Genomic DNA, 6,488 nt, shown 5'->3' on the forward strand with positions numbered 1-6,488 from the left:
CCCAATTAGGGTCAATTCAACGGCTTATCACTACCCATTACATGTTAACCCATAATACCCATTAAACGACGATAAACCCCCCTTACCTGAGTTAATCCGGCAATCCTTTAGCCCCAAGCTCTTCTCTTCTCCAACCTTCTTCCTCTTGCTCTGCCTCTTTGCCCTTTTCCTCTTTTTGAGCCGCTTCTCTGTTTTCACGTGAAAACTCTTTTTACCAAAAATGAAACTCTTTTTCCTTATTTCCAACTTATATATTTTCCAATAATTATTATTCCAATAATAATAATAATAATAATCCAAAAATTCCAATTATTTAATTAAATTAATAAATATAATATTAACTTAAATTAAATAATTATCTTATTTTTATCGGGGTGTTACAACTCTCCCCCACTAAAAGAGTTTTCGTCCTCGAAAACATACCTCAAGAGAATAACTCTGGATAAGACTCCTTCATCTGACTCTCAAGTTCCCAAGTCACATTGCCACCTGCTGGTCCTCCCCAAGCTACCTTTACCAAAGCAATCTCTTTACCCCCGCAACTGCTTCAACTCTCTATCCTCGATCCTCATAGGTGATGTTTCAACAGTCAGGTTATCTCTCACCTGTACATCATCTATTTGGACTACATGCGACGGATCATGAATGTACCTCCTCAACTGAGACACATGAAAAACCTCATGCAAATTCGCAAGCGACGGCGGTAAAGCGATACGATAGGCTACCTCCCCTATCCTCTCCAAAATCTGATAAGGACCAATAAATCGAGGTGTCAACTTCTTTGACTTCAAAGCTCGACCAACACCAGTTATCGGAGTAACACGAAGAAACACATGATCTCCCTCTTGGAACTCAAGTGACTTCCTTCTCTTGTCGTGATAACTCTTCTGACGACTCTGAGCAATTCTCATCTTCTCCTGAATCATCTTAATCTTTTCCGTAGTTTGTTGAACAATCTCCGGTCCAACTACAGCACTCTCACCGGACTCATACCAACATAAAGGTGTCCGACATCTCCTACCATACAAAGCTTCAAACGGTGCCATACCAATGCTCGAATGAAAACTATTGTTGTAGGTAAACTCAATCAAAGGTAAATAACAATCCCAAGCACCTCCCTTTTCCAAAACACATGCTCTCAAAAGATCTTCCAATGACTGAATCGTCCTCTCAGTCTGACCATCAGTCTGCGGATGATATGCAGAACTCAATCTCAGCTTAGTTCCCAAAGCCCTCTGCAAACCTTCCCAGAACTTCGATGTAAATCTAGGATCTCTGTCCGAAACAATACTAGACGGAATACCATGCAAACTTACAATCTTCTCAATATACAACTCGGCTAATCTCTCTAACGGATAATCCATTCTGATCGGAATGAAATGAGCCGATTTCGTCAATCTGTCAACAATCACCCAAATAGCTTCAAAATTCTTAATTGTCCTCGGTAAACCAGAAACAAAATCCATACTGATACTATCCCACTTCCACTCTGGAATAGGCAACGGTTGCATTAGCCCAGACGGCTTCTGATGCTCAATCTTTGACTTCTGACAAGTCAAACAAGAATAAACAAAACTCGCAATTTCTCTTTTCATTCCCGGCCACCAAAATAACTTTTTCAAATCATGGTACATCTTCGTAGCCCCAGGATGAATACTCAGGCCACTACGATGTCCTTCCTCAAGAATACTCTTCTTAAGCTCGGTAACATCCGGAATACACACCCGATTACCAAATTTCAAAACACCATTCTCATCAACTCTGAATTCACCACCTTGACCTTGATTCACTAGAGTCAACTTATCAACCAAAAGCACATCGGATTTCTGACCCTCTCTAATCTCATCCAGAATACCACTCGTTAACTTCAACATTCCCAATTTAACACTATTGTGAGTACTCTCACACACCAAACTCAAGTCTCTAAACTGCTCAATTAAATCCAATTCTCTAACCATTAACATAGACATATGCAATGATTTCCGACTCAATGCATCAGCTACTACGTTTGCTTTACCCGGATGGTAATTCAAACCAAAGTCATAATCCTTCAGAAACTCTAACCATCTCCTCTGTCTCATATTCAGCTCTTTCTGATCAAACAAATACTTTAAACTTTTATGGTCACTGAAAACCTCAAATCTTGACCCGTACAAGTAATGCCTCCATAACTTCAGAACAAATACCACAGCTGCCAACTCTAAATCGTGTGTCGGATAGTTCCTCTCATGAACCCTCAGTTGTCTCGAAGCATAAGCTATAACCTGCTTATTCTGCATCAACACACCACCCAAACCCAACAATGAAGCATCACAGTAAACCTCAAATAATTCCGACGAACTCGGTAATATCAGAATAGGAGCAGTAATCAACCTTCTCTTTAACTCTTGGAAACCTTCTTCACATTTTGAATCCCAAACAAACGCTTGCCCCTTTCTAGTCAACATCGTCAACGGTAACGCCAACTTAGAAAATCCCTCAATGAATTTCCTATAATAACCTGCAAGTCCAAGAAAACTCCTTATCTCAGAAACTGACTTCGGAGCTTCCCACTTAGATACCGCTTCTATCTTAGAAGGATCAACAACAACAACACCTCTTGAAATTACATGACCAAGAAAACTAACCTCTTCTAACCAAAATTCACACTTAGACAGTTTAGCAAATAACTTCTTTTCTCGCAGAACTCCCAAAACCACTCTCAAATGTTGATTTTGACCTTAGTAGTGCTTGCATAGTAGTTCTGTCTTGTATTTATTCGAATTGCTTGAACTCTTGATCTTGATCTTTGAATCTTGATTGAACTTGGAGATCCAGTATCCAGCGTATCTTGATCACAAGGACTTGCTTTATCAAGTGATCAAGGGTCTTTTGATCACTCAACTAAGCTCGGGGTATTAAGCACAATCAAAGGATTTAGTCAACCAAATAGTACTTTGATCAACTTAATCAATAGGGAAAAATTAGTTGAAAGCGAATGTACAACTACCTAAAGGGTTAATGGTTTATTGGAATTATTTCTACAATGCCTAAAAGTTTTATTGGAATTATTTCTACAATGCCTAAAACTAGGGGAACATGCAAAATTAGACTATTTCTAAACCTAGGGGCAAAACGGTCATTCAAGAATCTATGGAATATTGAATTAAAATTCAAATCATGAAAATTCTAATGAAAACTCAATTAGATTCTAAGCTATTCTAATTTCTAAAATATTAAAAGGATTAATCTAACCTAATTATCCTAATGTTTCTAAAATTCTAGAATTAATCACTATTTCTAACCAAAGTTTAATATTCCTAAAAATCTATTTAAACCTAATTTATAAAATTTCTAATCTAAATCAAGAATTTTAACAAACCTGATAATATTTTCTAGAATTCCTAATTAGCTTCTAACTAACCTAATCAATATCCTAATTAACCTAAAAATCTACTAATCAAATTTAATATAGTTAACAAAACCAAGTAACAAACAATAACAAAGAAAAGGAAAATGGGCCTTTGTAGAAAAATCAGTGGAAGGGGTGTATAATGGTTCTTGCACATAGCCCATTCGGAAGCCCATATTCCAAATACTCTCATGAGCCCAGGTGTGTGCAAGCAGGTTTATGTAGTTTGAACAGAAATGTCCAAAGGCCCAAAACGTTAAGGCCCATACGGATTGTTGAGTGGGATAGATATGCATAAGGATTGGTGACATGGAGTTGAGTCATCACTTGGTGGCATGGCAATCGAAGGTCAGGTGAACCGAACCTCACATGGGGAACACACGTGGCAACATGGCATTTAACGGATTCGACGTTGGAAATGCTTATGCAGTTGATGAGCTACACATGCTGCAAACTCAGTGGCAGATACAGGCACGTACTAGATGAAGGCAGGGTTCGTACTTTAAATAAACTTGTGTCCCTCGTTGGCTAATGCTAACATATGCCCTTGGGCTCTTGGGACACGTGTTAATGATACATTTATATTTATAGAAATATTTTCTTGAACGTAACGTAACTTGTGGCCTTAGCTGGACACAATTTAGCAAGACGCTTCTTCATTTTCATTTCCAGTAACAATGGCTTCTCCCTCTATCGCACCGGAATATCTTCGGAGGCGGAGGTCCTAGAATGTAAATTACACCGTCACCTCAACTACTTCGATGCACTGAGTCTCCACCGTTCCTTAGAATCTTCTGCCTCCTCGCGAGGCGTTCGAATTGAAGAGGAAGGTTGAAGAAACCTAACGCGAGGGACTTAAATTAAATGGAAACCAATGCTCATCTAGACCTGGGACTATGGGGTTAATGGACGCCGTCATTCACGCGACGAAATGGCAGCGAGAAGCAAAAGGAAAAAGGCAGAAATAAGAAAGTCATACCGGAGACGATCGGAGAAGGAGATGAGACGCACACCCAGGGTGATTTACCTTCTCCTTTTCTCTTGCACTTCCCCTTTTTTTCCTTTCCTCTGTTGCGTTCCGTTGATTTTGTGACTGATTCGTATCGTATCGAACCGAATCGTTGATTGGTGAATCCACTCTTTGTAGTGATGGTTCACGAGCTTTGGCGATGAATCTCGTGAGGCGAGGATGACGGAAACTCGCTTCTTCCCAGGATGATGAAAGATGGAGCCGAACGTTACCTTGAGGTGCTCCTCTTATCCATTCCTCTAGGTGCTCCTCTTATCCATTCCTCTGCTATATCCCTTTCTTCGAACTCTTTATCGTTTCCTTCATTGTGATTTCTGAATGTCCTCTGGTGAGGGTTCGTTGAACTCCTTTTGCAGGTTTTTTCTTGGAATTGTATGGAGGATGAAGATGGAAGAAGACGTTGAAAAACGAGAGAGAGTGCGTTGGTTGAAGAAAACCAATCACAGTTTGATTGAAGGTGGAGAAAAGATGGAGAAAAATGTGAGAGGGTGAAGGTGGTGAGAAGATCCTGTGTGTAATGCTGAGAGAAGGAGAAAAAAGATTCCAAAAGCTCCAAAGTGTGGATGTATTTATAGTGAGGTTAGTAACCGAATTCTGTTAGACATTAAGACGAAATGCAACTGAAATTCACTTTCAGTTAGAAATTGAGAATCTGTTATAAAAATGAATTGAAATGTCACTTGAAATGCACTCTAACTCTCTGTTAATTGTGAGGATTATTTAAACTATGTCATGCTGATTGCGTATTTTGTGAGTGTTAGTTTTGATAGCCTTTTCTTTAATGTGGAATGTATGGTAGCAGGGTTATGGCTTGTGCAAGTTTGCTGTGTAGGATTATTTCTTTGCAAAGCTTGATGCTCACATGATGATGCTCATGGTTGGCTTGATTTCGTTGCAGGCCAGGCAAGTACTTCAGGCGGGAAGTTGTACAAACCACACCTAAGAATTTCTCCTCTTCACTGAAAGATAAGTCTGCCATTTGGTTACTCAACTCTGTAAACAGGGCCAAGGGAGCCTACTCCCAGAAGGTGGTTTTACTGAAGCTGTGAGTAACCAACTGAAACTTGGCTGCTGTGTAAACTTTCGTCCTCCCCGTGAATTTGTCTCTTTCAGAAAACTTCTTGACGTTTCCCCATTGCTTTTGTGGTTCTGGTAAGGTAAAACCTTGGATTCAAAACGGGTGCAACATTGAAAGGTGGGATTTGCTGCATATCATCTCGTGCCGCATAAGAGACCTCTTCGGCTGCATGATTGCAATGGGATTCTGCAGGTGTGTGTACTGTTGTATTGCAATTTGTAGGGCCATGTTAGCTTTGCAATGTGTTTTGCTGCTGTGGCATAGTTCTCGTCACTGACGTTTCTCGTCGCTGACGTTTCCGTTTGGCCTTGGTGGCTTGGCTCTTTTTTCTTGGTTTCGTTTGCAGCTGGTTGTGATGCTGCTAGCGTTGTTGCCTGTTGCAATTTCGGCAGCTGCTATCACTTCCAATGTATTTTCCTTTTCCTTCCTTTTGTCTCATGTGATTACTTGGACCATTATTGATTGTATTTGGTCTGTAATGTAATGAATAATTGGTAAATGAAAAAAAGATTTGGATTGATGATGGATGTGGATTTAGATTAATTGGAGGATTGGTTAGTAATGGATAAAATGAAATGGTTAATTGAAAGAATAAATGAGCTTAATGAATGGATTTGGCCCAATTATAAAATCATTTCAAAAAGAAATTCTAATAATAAAAGAAATGTCAAAATTAATCTTGAATTTCTAAATCAATTTGAATTTCCAAATTAAATTGAATTAATCAAGGTTAACTTGAATTTTCAAATCAACTTGAATTTTCAAATCAACTTGCATTTCCAAATCAACTCGAATTATTAAGATTAACTTGAAACAATGAGCAAACGATTATGGACACTTATACGGAATGCAATGATCAAGGATGATTTCACATGGGAATTCAAATAATGACATAACCAGAATCAGAGACTATCATAATATGCACCATGATGGATGAATGTCCTTGACTGAAAATGGTTTGTCAAAGGAAATGAATGGAAGTATGAATG

At 39.0% G+C, this 6,488-nt stretch overlaps 1 long non-coding RNA gene across 2 annotated transcripts; it reads left to right on the plus strand.

Annotated features, from left to right (window-relative positions):
* The first annotated feature begins 3,819 nt into the window (after positions 1-3,819).
* On the plus strand, positions 3,820-6,019 carry LOC127085305 (uncharacterized). 2 transcript variants are annotated; one of them, XR_007789078.1, is made up of 4 exons: positions 3,820-4,409; positions 4,539-4,664; positions 4,778-5,000; positions 5,224-6,019. It is a non-coding gene; the product is annotated as an uncharacterized LOC127085305 (long non-coding RNA). The 2 variants fall into 2 exon arrangements; XR_007789077.1 differs by having other exon boundaries at positions 5,320-6,019.
* Positions 6,020-6,488: the final 469 nt, after the last annotated feature.

This window comes from Lathyrus oleraceus, chromosome 5 (genome assembly GCF_024323335.1).
Source record: "Lathyrus oleraceus cultivar Zhongwan6 chromosome 5, CAAS_Psat_ZW6_1.0, whole genome shotgun sequence".
NCBI classification, from domain to species: Eukaryota; Viridiplantae; Streptophyta; class Magnoliopsida; order Fabales; family Fabaceae; genus Lathyrus; species Lathyrus oleraceus.